This window comes from Cupressus sempervirens, chromosome 11, assembly GCF_028749045.1.
Source record: "Cupressus sempervirens isolate cs-2001-9-10 chromosome 11, ASM2874904v1, whole genome shotgun sequence".
Taxonomy (NCBI): Eukaryota; Viridiplantae; Streptophyta; class Pinopsida; order Cupressales; family Cupressaceae; genus Cupressus; species Cupressus sempervirens.
Genome location: NC_143128.1, coordinates 606,679,305 through 606,695,174, shown reverse-complemented (window position 1 = coordinate 606,695,174; position 15,870 = coordinate 606,679,305).

Here is a 15,870-nt window from a genome sequence, read left to right as displayed (position 1 = left end):
GGGGTTGAATCAGTAATCTACAGACTTTTTGCCACAAATGGATATTATTAATTACTTTGCAACATGAATAAGATAGTAAACCAACAATGCTCAATAGTAAATAAAACCATGCACAAAGAGAACTCATAACACCACTATTTGTTAACTACAAAAATCCTTTCCAAGGGAAAAACCTAGTGGGGATGGTACCCACAAAATGATCCACTAGATAGAATAATTATGTTTATGATATTGAACCTATTTGGAGTCTATGAATTACATATAGTATCCTGGTCCTTGTTAGAGGACTATTCCTTGTTAAAAGCTTCAACCATTTTAGGAGTTGCTTCAACCCTATTAAGAGCTGATATTACAGTTACAACTATATGTGAGAATAGCCAACTATCTTAACATGGAATTATACAATATAGTTCCTTTATACAAAAGATATTACAATATATTATAAATCAAAATATTATTACTATATAATTTTATGTTGTAAGGATTGTATTAACTATAAGAATACCACAAAAGAAAAGGCCTAAAAACTCAAGAATTCATGCAGAAAATTCAAAGGCAATTTTATGAAAATAGAAGTTAGCTTAAATTTTCCATCCATTCATAATATAAGTATAATTATACAACTATCTTTTTGACAATACTAATAAATACACATGAACAATGATTTTATGAAACAAAGTGAAAGATGTGTTGATTATATGATGGAACACACAAAGTAATTACATATAAATATACTTATAAACATTAGTTACACCAAGAGGTGCCAACATAATTGTCAAATATTAAATAAATCAATAGCAGAAGAAACAATGAAGGTTAATCATAATACATCATATAAATATACCATTAGACAACTCTACATCTATAAATCCCTATCTCCTAAGACATCAAACATGTTTTCATGTTCCATCTAAGATGAGAGTGTCTCAATCACTTTTACTAAACAATCACATAGTCCTTTTCTAGCTCAAGAATCATCCTCACATGGGGAGCATGTTGAACCTTCTTAGGAAGCCTAGAAACCGATAACTACTAGATGAGATAGATTGTATGGTGTAGTTGTGAAATTGACTACAAAGAATATATGGCTAATGAAGAACTAAATAAACATGTGGTAAGGAGGTGAAACATATCAAACATGTTTAAGGAAATATATTCATATATACAACCTTATCTAATGTATTTAAATATAATATTTCTACTAGTAAGTGTTTGAAAAGAACATAAACATTTTCCTACCATTTCATGATTTCCCACACTAATTTCATTCAAGAAAACCATCCCCTTAATTATTCACAATATTCACTTCCACCAAGAAAAGTAGTTTACAATGATAAAATCCATGCTTATAATTTTATGATTTTTGAGAATCATTTTAATAACACCAACCATTTTTACTTCTTCATTTTATCTTGATGTTTAAAATAAATAAATTCACAGTATCTATTCAAGGACAATATGAAAAATAATATGTATATGTTTAAACCCTTGTTATACACAAACATAATACCCCCAAAACAACATGGTTAAATGTATGATGATGCAAAGATCAAATTCAAAGAATGAATTATGAAGGGATATTAATATATACTAAGAAATATACATCATTTAAATAAGAAGCAATCATTTTCCAAGGTTAGACAAGATAGAATAGGATACAATCATAAGCTATAATGAGATAGAATAGGGTCCAATCATAAGCCTTAAATTATCATAATAGCTAATAGCATAAAGTTAAAATAAGCATTCACTATGTATGTTCACAATTTTTTGGTTTGATGAAAGCGATCATTGAATTAAAATTTTCAATACACAAAAAATGCATTTCTAGGTCTTCCATATTCTACTAATAATGTTTTAAACCCAAAATTACTGTAATTTTAAAATAAAGGTCTTGTACTCAATATTAAAATTATAGTACTAGAATTGTGTACTAATGCTTAATATATGCCATGTCTATCAAAAATAGGATATATATATTGGAAATAACATTCTCCCAATATTTGAGAGCACAAAATCAAAGATAAAAAAACTAATCACATTCCAATTTGTTTCCTATAGAAATGTCTTAGAATCATATTACTATACTTATTAATGAGTATCAATGACCATACTTTTGGTCCCAACTAGTATTGAGAGTTGAGGGAGAAGTTGAGGGTGAAAGGGGGAGGGGGGTGAATCAATATTGACTCCAAAAATGGTTACCTTCTTAACCATTTTAAATACACTTAACAAAAGTCACTTAAATATTGGAACACAACTATGAATGAAATAAATTAGAAGTATGTAAAATGAGACACAAAAGAATTCATCAATGGACATACAAGTTTATATGCAGAAACCCTCAATTAGAGGATGAAATACACTTTGAGGATAATATACCCACTGGCCTTTTACTACTAATAAAAGGTTACCCAATGAAAAGCTACAACTTGTTTCCTGTAGGAACACATCTTGTTAAGAATGTCTACAACCTATTAGGATTATAATAAACCTATTAAGGCTACCTTTTATAGGATTTCAACACTCTTTTGAGATGCATCTTGCTAGAGGATTTATCATATGCTTTCCATTCAAGCATGCTCGATTGAGAGCTTACAAAATGATTACAATTCTTAGAAAGAAATTAAATATGATGTAGACTATATGGAAAACCTTGACTAATAGATCTAATGTGTATACCTAGAAGATAACTTGGTCTTCTCTTGCTTCTTGGGAAATGACTATGATAGCTTGTGTATCAGTACTCTCTTTCTTTATATGATTGCTCTTGTATGATAGAAATATACCATTAGACAACTCTCCATCTAAAAATCCCTATCTCCTAAGCCATCAAATATGTTTTCATGTTATATATAAGATGAGAGCATCTCAATCATTTTTACTACACAATCACATTGTGCTTTACTACCTCGAAGCTCATCCTCACATGAGGAGCATATTGAACCTTCTTAAGAAGCCTAGAAACCTAGAACTACTAGATTAGATAGATTGTATGTAGTTGTGAAATTGACTACAAAGAATATATGCCTAATGTAGAAGTAAACAAAGATGTGGTAATGAGGTGAAACATAACAAACATGTTCAAGGAAACATATGCATATATACAATCTTAGCCAACATATTTAAATATGATATTTCTACTAGTAAGTGTTTGCAAAGAAGGTAAACATTTTTATACCATTTCATATAAATTTTTTTCTACTAGTAAGTGTTTGCAAAGAAAGTAAACATTTTCCTACCATTTAGGTTAATAAATGCTTCAACTCCATTAGAACACAAAATTATTACACACAAAATTTGAATGATATTTCAAAGCTTAAGTAATGTAAATGGATAGTTTCTCCTTTCACAATATGTTCTAATTAAGAAAACATCTAAAAATGAAGAAGTTTTAGATTTTAATAACAAGATATGCAAAGTTAAAACCATAAGTTTTTTTTTTTGTACAAAGAAATAAGACAAGTGAAAATTAGAGCTACAATAGTATTACATGATATCGATAGACTTTTTGAAATCTCTAATGTGCATGGATATCATATATTAGGTAAAGGTAATAAAGTGAGATGAAAACTAAAATTGAGTGGTCTAAATTCAAAAAATTATTATTTCTAATGCCTACTAAACCTTCAATATATTGATTGTTCTTTGTATTTAATAGTTTTATTAGAAATGTAAAGAAATACGTTGAAGATGTCGATAGTTCTTCCCTTGCATCACCAAATATTCCTTACCATCACTCTTAATATGGAACTAGAAACTTAAAAACCCTAATATCATGGAACCTCCTAGGCCAATCCTTTCAATTATAGTTTTGGTTAATTATTGAAATAGAGAACTTCTTTTAATCTAGGAAATTGAGATAGAAATTTACTTTTCTCATCAGGCATAACTATTTTTATTTTACTATATAAATAGACCTAGAGTTCACTTATATTAACTAAATTTGAATAAAATTTTAGGATATTCACACATTTGGAGAAAATCCTAAATGTAAACTATAGGCATAATCCTTTTTTTGAATCTTGGAGAACATGTGTTGTAATAGCACAAAAACAAATGTTTTAAATATTATTCTTTATAATACAAGAGGTAACATGTTAGATTATTTGTTATAAATATTTGCAAGAAAAAATTATACAAGGCATATTCACAAAGTCACTTTGAAACATATGTGAATTCAAGTACCACATTGTCTTAATGAAAAACAATTGCCTAATAGGTTACAAGCCGCATTTAAATTTTTACATTTTTGGACTAGGACTAGGAATTGGAATTAGGAATAAAAAATAAGAATATAGAAAATTCATAGGAATAGGAACAACAATACGAAAAGGATTTGTTATTCCACATCCCATTTGATATTACAAAACTTGCAAATTTGATAGAGTACAAAAGTTGCTTCTTGTAGGTTTGGTAATTAAATTAAAAGAACATTATAGAAATGACTAACTTCTCATTAAAATAAAGTAAACCAATTAGACTATTTGAAATGAAAATAAAAAATATTTTTTCTTCTTCACTTAATAAAAAATTAATTAGATGTGTTGACCACTTTATCTTTCATACAACTTTTTCTATTCAATGGACTTTCAATTAATAAATAAATAAAAATTACATGTATGATATAGAACGACTAAGGACCATTGCACAAGATCTATAACATCAAGTTTTTAAAAATAAATTCAAATAATATTTTTGACAAATGATTTGTGATAAATGTATATGAAAAGAGAAAGCAATCCAAATATTGGCCAAGGACTAAATGCGTTGTCAAAAATGCCAATCAAAAGGAACTATAAGTTGGAAGTTGGGTACACATTTTCCTTCAATGTGTATAAGAGTATCTGGCAGGAAACAAATGGGTCTGCCATTACAGTCCATAGAAGCAATCAATCTGGCACTGTAATGGGGTTGTTATTACAGTGTTTGTCACCATTTTGCAAAAAGGAACCACATTCTGACTATGATGGAATGATTTATGGATGTGTGCATTCAACAATTGGACCTACGATTCTTTATAAAAGTTTATTTTAAACTCTAAACTACTCACATGGTGCAATAGATAGAGTCCAATGTGAAATATTATAAAAAAAACTTGATAAAATTATAAAATAGTAAAAATTCAAAATGAGAATTAGAATGAGAATTCTAATTACAATTCTGATAACAAGTATTTTGAGGGATTAGATTGACATATTTTTATTTTGGGGTAAAAATAAGAATACAAATTCTAAAATTTCCCAATTTCTATTTGGTACACCAAATTTAGAATTAAAACCAAATTTTGATTTGATGCACCAAAAAGAGAACTAAAAATATATTACAATCGTCAATTCCTTTTTCAATTAAATTCCCACAAATAATTAAGCCATAGTATTTTTGTTTCCAGGAATTCAATTAGAATTAGAATTTGTAAATACTGGGATTTCCAAATTTGTCATTTGTTACAAAAAATTAAAATGAAATTGGAGATCTAGAAGTCTCAAATGTGTTCTTCATCACTCTAGCCTCCCTTCTAGAAGCATCCCCAGCCAAGAAATTATCATTCACAAACTGCAAATGATAAACACATTCACAACCATCAACAATCTTCACCCATGTCCAAGAGCTTGACACTCTCTCCCTAGTTATCAGTTTGCTTAAAACCTCTACCATAATAACAAAAAGGAAAGAAGAAAGGGGGTCCCCTTGATGAATTCCTTTATCTATTTCAAAGAAACCTTTAGGGCTTCCATTTACCAATAAAGAGAAGTGATGCATGGAAATACAATTGTTCACCCATTTCACCCATGTTTCATTAAAACTAAACCTTTGGAGAACTTTAACTAGGAAACCCCTCTCCATCTCATCATAAGCTTTCTTTATATCTAATTTAAACATAATCTTCTCCAGGTTAATTTACAACACAACACTACCAAAGAACACATTAACTAAATAATTATAATCCCTCTTTTATAATTTAAAATAAATAATTTTAAATTTTTTTCTAGGGGAAGGGTACAAATAACCATTACAACTAATTTCACACATCCTAATCTCCTAAATAATACATTGGATTTTGATGAAAATTTTCCTTGTATGCAAATTAAGAGTTGATAACCACTAACTTGGTTTCTCTGTAATTATAAAAAAAATGCGTGTGCCATTATGCACACAAGGTAAAACAATGGTCATTTAAACAAGCATACTGATCTTCCACTAATAAGATGGAATTGGAATTGAAAACTTAAATTGGAAATGGAATGAAAAGAAAAGATTTGTTTGAATCATTGTTTGTAGTATTAAACCTATGTTACCATCATTACTATGTCACTGCATTCTTACAAAAAAGTATAAGTAAGCTCATATTTTCCATCTATTCATAATGATAATGATCAGTATAAAGATTTGAACATCTTGTTGATGACATATATAGATTGTTTTATCTTATCAATAGGAGTAGCTACCAATACCTCAGATTGTCCACTAGCATTTACGTCCAAGGCTATACCCTTAATCTCATTGAATTCCTTCCCTGTCATTCCTGATTCTCTAAGAATTGATTCTATCTTCTAATCAATGTTATGCTAAATCTCTTTGTTCTAGACCATTCTCTCTACTTCTTTGATCTTCTCTGCACAAGTACCCCCATCTATTAGTATGCTTGTCCTCAAACTTGAGGATGATCCTCATATAGCCTTCTAAAATTTCCTCACTCAATTCATAACCCATGGGTTCTATGAACTTAACTCTTGGTATAATTTCCTCCATGCAAGTCATGCTCTTGTAACTTATGCTCTTTCAAATCACACTCACATCTATTTACTATATTAAGAAAATCCTCATGTTCCTGCCATCTAATTTGGTCTTTATATTTGTCTCTACCACCAACTTTACATTCTTTTCATTACTTAGGTGTCTACTGTCATTGAAAACATAAGTTAACCTATGAATCATATAAATTTATATCATAATAGATACCTCTCCAACCCAAAATATTCCTTCATAAATGCGATTCAGAATAATTCTTCTCCATTAGTAGCTGTCAAATTTGGTAAAGAACATGTGGTTCATAATATTAAGTTATTAAGTTGCATGAACTCTTATTTCAATGGAAAGTCTCCCTTGGACATTATATCAAGGTTCTTACATATATCACTGCCTCTAACACTCAAATTTACAATTGATATATGACTTGACACACTATACAAGAAGAACATTTTCTAGAACTTGCAAAAATGCTCCTAAGGCATCATCCACTTAGGAAATGAAAGAAGGCTTCTTGAATACATATCTTGGCCTCTCACTTACATCACAAACAGTAAGATTAATCATTTTAACTAATTCAAATAATTTAAAAACTTTACAACATACCTAAATTTTGCAAAACTAGGGCACTCTAAATTTTACAACCTAAATGCTTCAAATTTGCCTTCACTTGCTATCAAATCACTCTAAATTGCTCCTTAACTCTTTGTATGATTGAATGATACTCAAAATCCTATTTGTATCCTTTAAATCTTCCAAATCAAACTTCACGTTAATTGTGCATCTAACAATATTCATGAAACTATTGCTCTTTTAACTTATAGACTTGGTTGACTTTGTTCTCATTCATTTGATTACCACATGACTCACGCTCTTAACCAGTGATTACTTAATAGCTTTTCTAAGTTTCCTATTAAGTTTGGAAGTCTCAAATTAACTTTTAACTTGTGTTTCCTCTTGCTAATTCTCTATCTTTGATACAAGGTGGCTAATTCAAATTAGCTAAATTACTCACTATGTATGGTTTCATTCTTCCTTCAGATGCATTAAAAATTTGTTCTTCTAAAATTGTATGTGAGATTTCTAGATCATTTTCTCTCACAAATACTTCCTTGAATTATTCAACATGCTCTTTAAGACCTTCTTTCTAACTATTAGTGATATCATTAACATTTCTTCTATCATTTCTATTATTGTTCATTCTCTAGTTAGGATTCATGTTCAAATTTCTTCTATCAATTCTTTAAAATCTCATTGTGTGTCCAAAGTTATCTCATAACTGACATACATGTCCATTCCTTTTTTTATTAGTTCCATTCTAATTATCTATTGCTTTGTAATTCCTTGCAATGTATCCAAGGTTGTTACATTTGTAACCAATAATATGGCTCCTTACTCCATTAGGTTTTTCTTCATCAGTAGATATTTTTTGTACTCTCCTTCTTTTATTACCTATAGGGTTAGTAGTCCTAAACATTCTACTATTTCCATTTTTACTATCCCAATTAGGATTCTTACAATCTAGTATTTTATGTCCAAAGTTAAAATTTCTTCTATTAATTCTCTAAAACCTCATTGTGTGTCCAAATTTATCTCATAATTGACATACATGTCCATTCCTTTTTTTATTAGTTCTATTTTGATTATTTACTGCTCTGTAATTCCTTGCAATGTATCCAAGGTTGTTACATTTGTAACAAATAATATGGTTCCTTACTCCATTAGGTTTTTCTTCATCATTAGATCTTTTTTGCACTCTCCTTCTTTTATTACCTATAGGGTTAGTAGCCCTAAACATTCTACTATTTCCATTTTTACTATCATAGTTAGGATTCTTACAATCTACTACTTTATGTCCAAAACCATGACAATGTTAACAATGGAAATTAGTGATCAGTCTAAAAGACTTACTTGTGCAATCTCTCTTCATATGACCAACTTCATTGCATTTAAAACATGTACCTTTGAATTCAACTCTAGCCTCCTCAGGCAATTCAACTTGCTCTATTTTCTTTGGTTCATCACGTTTCTCAGATAGATTGACTTGATTAACTTAATTAGATATTTTTTGTATATTTTATTGGTTCAATACTATTTTTATTAGTTTCTTTAGTTTTAGGGTTTTCAACAACTAGATTTGGTTCCTTTGCAACTTAAGTTTTCTTTCCTAATTTCTCTCCAATAAGATATCTAAGACTTATCTTATCATAAGAACTATGAAAAAATAGGTATTCATCAATTTTCTCATTACTCAAATAAAGTTTATCTAACTATTGCTTATCTTGAGTTAATTCTCCTTTCATAGTAGCATTGTACTTTTCTTGTTTTACATCCTCTATTGTGATAGAATCTAACTTAGATGTTACATGAATCAATTGAGATCTCAGCTCTTCATTCTTAGATTTCAGATTTGGTTCCATCTCTCTGTCATCCTTTTTCAAACTTAACTTAAGCTTAATAGTTTTTAATGGATGTTTGAAGATATTATTGCCTTTCTTAAGGGTTACTACTTCATCACTATCATTAGTCTACTTCTCTAACTGTTTTCAAGATTTTAGGTAATCAATTTTATTTTTCAATTTACTAATATAATCTTTTGAATCTTCTCCTTTCTTTCAAGTTATCTCATTCTTTTTTAAGAAGATCATTTTTTTCTAGTGCTTCTTCAAGGTTTATCTTTAATTGTTCCATATCCATAGGGACTTTACTCAAGCTATTAGGCCTCTTCTAAGTAACTATGCTTTGATACCAACTATTAGAAATATATGATATTGAGGCGAGGGAGTTGAATCAATAATCTACAAACATTTTCCCGCAACTAGATATTATTAATTACTTTGAAACATGAATAAGATAGTAAACCAACAATGATCAATAGTAAATAAAACCATGCACAAAGAGAACCCATAACACCACTATTTGTTAACTAGGGAAATCCTCGCCAAGGGAAAAACTTGGTGGGGATGGTACCCAAAAAATGATCCACTAGACAAAATAATCATGTTAAGGATATTGACCTTGTTAGGAGTCTATGAATTACATATAGTGTCTCGGTCCTTGTTATAGCACTATTCCCTATTAAAAGCTTCAACCTTTTTAGGAGTTGATATTACAATTACAATTGTATGCAGGAATAGCCCACTACCCTAACATGCAATTATACAATATAGTTCCTTTATAAAAAAAGGATTACAATATATTATAAATCAAAATATGATTATTATATAATTTTATGTTATAAGAATTGTATTCGCTACAAGAATACCATACAAGCAAAGAGCTAAAAGTTGAAGAATTCATGCAAAAAAGTCAAAGTCAATTTCATGAAAATAGAAATCAGCTCAAAATTTCCATCCATTCATAATGTATGTCTAATGATTCAACTATCTTATTGATAACACTAATAAATACACATGAACAATGATGGAATACACAAAGTAATTACATATAAACATACTTATAAAAATTTGTTACACCAAGAGATGCCAAAATACTTGTCAAATATTAAATACATCAATAATACAAGAAATAATGAAGGTCAATTATAATACATGATATAAATATACCATTAGACAACTCTCCATCTGCAAATTCATATCTCGTAAGCCATCAAACATATTTTCATGTTCTATCTGAGATGAGAGTATCTCAACCATCTTTTCTACACAATCACATAGTGCTTTGCTACCTCAAGGCTCATCCTCACATGAGGAGCATGTTGAACCTTCTTAAGAAGCCTAGAAAGCCAAAATTACTAGATTAGATAGATGGTGTGGTGTAGTTGTGAAATTAACTGCAACGAATACATGCCTAATGTAGAACTAAATAAAGATGTGGTATGGAGGTGAAACATAACAAACATGTTTAAGGAAACATATGCATGTATACAACCTTAGCCAACATATTTAAATATGATATTTCTACTAGTAGGTTTTTGCAAAGAAAGTAAATATTTTCCTACCATTTCATAATTTCCCACACTAATTACGTATATTTTTATCAAACTAATAACTTAGATCATCTACATTTTGCATTTAGATGGAAGAGGAAAACATAAGAAATAGTTTCTTCATATTTTTTAAACTCTAGCTAGTATTCCTCCTAGAAGAATCAAACTACTACTATAAGATAAAAGTTACCACAACTTGGTTAATTTGAACACAAATTAATGTTTTAATGCATTTTATTCATTCAGGAAAACCATCCCCTTAATTATTCACAATATTAACTTTCACCAAGAAAAGTAGTTTACAATGCTAAAATCCATGCTTATAATTTTATGATTTTTGAGAAGCATTTTATTATCAAAACCTGCCTTTTTTCCTTCTTAGTTTTATATTTATGTTTAAAATAAATAAATTACACAGTATCTATTCAACAACAACATGAACAATAATATGTATATGTTTAAACCATTGGTATACACAAACATAATACCCCTAAAACAAAATAGTTAGATGAATGATGATGTGAAGATCAAATCCAAAGAATGAATTATGAAGGGATATTAAGATATAATAAGAAAAATACATCATTTAAATCACAATCAATTATTTTCCAAGGTTAGACGAGATAGAATAGGATACAATCATAAGCTATAATGAGATAGAATAGGGTTCAATCATAAGCTCTGAATTATCATAATAGATAATAGCATGAAGTTAAAATTAATAAGTATTCGCTATGTATGCTCACAATATTTTGGTTTGATGAAAGTGATCGTTGAATTAAAATTTTCAATGCACAACATATATATTTCTAGGTCTTCCATATTCTATTAATAATGTTTTAAACCCAAAATTACTATAACTCTAAAATAAAGGTTATGTACTCAACATTAAAATTATAGTACTAGAACTATGTACTATTTCTTACTAAATGCCAAGTCTATCACAAATAGGACACACACACACACACACACACACACACACACACACACACACACACACACACACACACACACACACACACATTGGAAATAACATTTTCCCAATATTTGAGAGTAGAGAATAAAAGATAAAAATACTAATCACATTCCAATTTGTTTCCTATAGAAATGTCTTAGAATAAGGATACTATACTTATTTATTAGTATCAATGACCATACTATTTGTCCCAACTAGTATTGAGAGTAGAGGGATGGGTTTAGGGTGAAAGGGGGAAGGGGGTGAATCAATACTAACTCCAAAAATGATTACCTTCTTAACCATTTTAAATACACTTCACAAAAGTCACTTAAATATTGGAACACAACTATGAATGCAATAAATTAGAATTTTGTAAACTCACACACAAAAAAATTCATCAATGGACATACAAGTTTATACATGGAAACCCTCAATTAGATGATGAAATCCATAGTGGGGTTAATATATCAACTAGCCTTTTACTACTGATAAAAGGTTACCCGATTAAGAGCTACAATTTGTTCCCTCTAGGAAAACATCTTGTTAAGAATATCTACAACCTATTAGGATTATAATAAACATATTAAGGCTACCCTTTATAGGAGTTCAACACCCTTTTGAGATGCACCTTGTTAGAGGATTTATCATACGCTTTCCATTGAAGCATGCTCGGTTAAGAGCTTACAAAATGGTCACAGTGCTTAGAAAGAAATTAAATATGATATAGACTATATGGAAAACCTTTCCAAATAGATCTAATGTGTATACCTAGAAGACAACTTGGTCTTCTCTTGCTTCTTGGGCAATCACTGTGGTACTTTGTGTATCAGTACTCTCTTTCTTTATATGATTGCTCCCGTCTATAATGCACAAAGCTTCTTTGGCTTGATATTGCTTTCCATTCCTTTTCTCTATTTAATAACAATTATTCTTCACCATTTCTTCTTTCAATCTAGTTCAATGAATCTACTTACTCCTCTAATCCCTCTTTACATATATTCAGTAGCATAATTTTTTAGATGTATGATATCTTATATTTTTAGGTGCCACAACCCTAGAAAGATATGTTGCTAAAACCATTGAATTCAAAATTTGAATTGCATAATTGAGTGGTTCACTAGTAAACCATGGTACTTGCATGATAAGGTCTAGATAGGTAGCCTTGCTAGTCTTCTAAAAGTCTAGCCTTAACTCATATGTCCTTTCTTCTTTCCTCCATTTTGTCAGAATGCTAATCCCATTGTGATTCTTTCCATGTCCACTTCTACCTTGTCATAGTGATGACTCATCATGCTAACTATATTAGTCTTCATTTCATGTTCATCTCCTATGTTGACTGATGTAGATGTCTATCAGTATTCATGAGATGGTGGACTCCTCTTGAGGAGTTTCAAATTGATGATAACTCTTTGGTGTGTGAATTATTTGCATTGTCAACTTCCATTCATTATGGCAATGTGACTGGCAGGGTCAACAATCTCCCCCTTTGGATAAACTTAAGATGCTTCTTGAATTGATCTCATTAGTTTTTTGGGATTAATATTATTAGAATCTACACCAAAAAGTGGACTTAATCATTTATGTTTAATTCCCCCTAGTATGCATCTTTATCTCCACTTTTTTCATATATTCTCACCCTTTGGTACATCTCCATCTCCTACTCTTTTCTTCTTTATCCCTCCTTTTATTCATCAATGAAAAAGGGTCATAGAATGTTTAGATATCTTATATTTTTAGCATCCAAGTGTATCTTCCATGATTGGTTGAGGTTCTTTAGTACCAGTGCAATGTCTGTGAGTTATGTTACACGATTATCCATATCTTCGATGGTATCCAAGAGGTCGATCGATTAGCAATTTTGCTACCTCTTGTACATGTTCTTCGATAATTCCTATCATGGGGGATAGAAAAAAATGTAGCTCAAAGAGTGTAGAGGTTCTCTTACACCGCTCTATGGTGATTTGAACTTGTTATAATGGCAAATGACTTCTAGGTGACTTGTAGTGCTTCATGAGTCCTTTTTTTAGCATCATCCAAATTAGTCATGTAAATTTGTGAAATGAACCATAATTAGTGTCTATAATAATAATTAAATACACACATATTCTTTAAATATCTTATTGAAATAATTAATTAATAAATATAATATTTATCATGGTAATATTACTATTAATTATTAAATAACAATCTATTAAATTAACTATATTATATCAAGATATAAAATAAAATATAAATTGTATTAAAATTACTATAAATTAATAAATTATTAAAATATTAAATAAGATATATAATATTTATTAATTAATATTAAATTTCATTATACAACAAAATAATATTAAATAACATTATTATATAAGATGTCCTTTGAAACTAAATGACACGACTCTTCAAAATATAAGAAATTGCACATTTTAAATGAAGCAGAATAAAGGTATTAGGAAGGAATTTTGATAATAACATTAAGAAAGAGAAAAATAGAGAAGCTTGATTCATCACCATGGTATCAATAGTGTAGAGTCACTAATAAGAAAAGAATAATACATAACATATATGACTCAACAAAGCTGATACAGACAAGAGATTATCTCATTCGAATTAGAAGAATAGTGGAAAGACAATGCAACATAATATAATAGGAAGCTCGTCCAAATCAATTAGTCGATGGAGAATTGACAGAAAATCAAGAAGGGTTCAAAGGAAAGATTTAGGCATCAATAAGGATATTGACCTTGTTAGGAGTTTATGAATTACATATAATGTCTCAATCCTTGTTAGATGACTGCTCCCTATTAAAAGCTTCAACATTGTTAGGAGCTACTTTAAACATATTAGGAGTTGATATTACAATTACAACTATATGCGAGAATAGCCCATCACCCTAAAATGCAATTATACAATATAGTGCCTTTATACAAGAGAGATAGATATAAAAACCTTTTTTACTACTAACATACTTCACATAGCCTGATCTAAAACTAGAATTTGTACCACAAATCTCTCATATAAGTTTTCATGTCATGTACATAGTTCAAATTCTTCTCATATCCTTAAAATTCTCATACATCACTCATATCACACTTTTTTTTTTGCTTTTTTTTTCACTTCGCATAACATGATTCTTTACTTATACTTTTTTCCTTCAATAAAATCTGTGTAGTTGGCTTAATGCAATTACATGTTGTGTTTACTAAGGGTAAAAATATAGGATGTCATCCCAAAAAAATAAAGTAATTATTTCATAATCGAGATAATTCCTTAACACTTTATACCCCTGTTTCTGTTGTAGTTCATTTTGCTATGCATATTGTCTTTATGGGTATTTGGCCTATGAATCTGTCTATACTATCCATACTAACTTGTGCACTTAGGTATGTCATCATGACACTTTCATATAGCTTTCCTTAACTTCCCATGTGCCAAATATCTCTGTAGGCTTTGCTATACCAAAAAAGATCTCTGTGTTGCTAGTTAAACTGTCTAACACATAGAAAATTTTCTATTTCTGATTATAGAATCTTCAACAATATATTTTTCCATCTTATCCTTAGATATATGTTTCCATAAATGACAATGCTAACTCATCCTACCTCGCCATATTTCCAACAATCTTATGCCTTGCAAATGTTTGCCTACTCTTCTTCCTTTGTATTTCAATTTTTGCATCATTTTCAGGAAAAGGAAAAAAAAGGAAAAAAAAAGAAAAAGAAGAAAAAGAAGAAAAGAAAAACGTTATTTTTAAAGAATCCTTTCTTACTAGAAACATTAACTATATTTTAATATGAAACCACATCCCCTTCAACTTAACCATATTAAAAATTAGGTACAAAATGCATATTGAGTGAAAGTTCTTAACAAGAATAAAAATATTTGGTGGCACATGAAACATCTCGAATTGATAATTTTGATTTAAAATTTTGATATTCCTTTTACAAATTTTTAACTTCTTATCCAAATATTTATCCTCCTTACAAAAATTTGAAATGGAAAACTCTATTTTTCATAAAAAACTAAAGGAAATATTATTTCTACGAAACCCAAATTTAAATGAGCTTCATTAAACAATAATTTTGAAGAGTTCCAACAATTCATACTTATGGCCCTTTTGAAGGTTCACATCCTTTCAATATCATTAATAGCTTTTTAGAAAGTCACTTCCTTATTTTCATCATATTACTTTCTACTTTGATTTTTCCTTCTTGAACTACTATCTTCT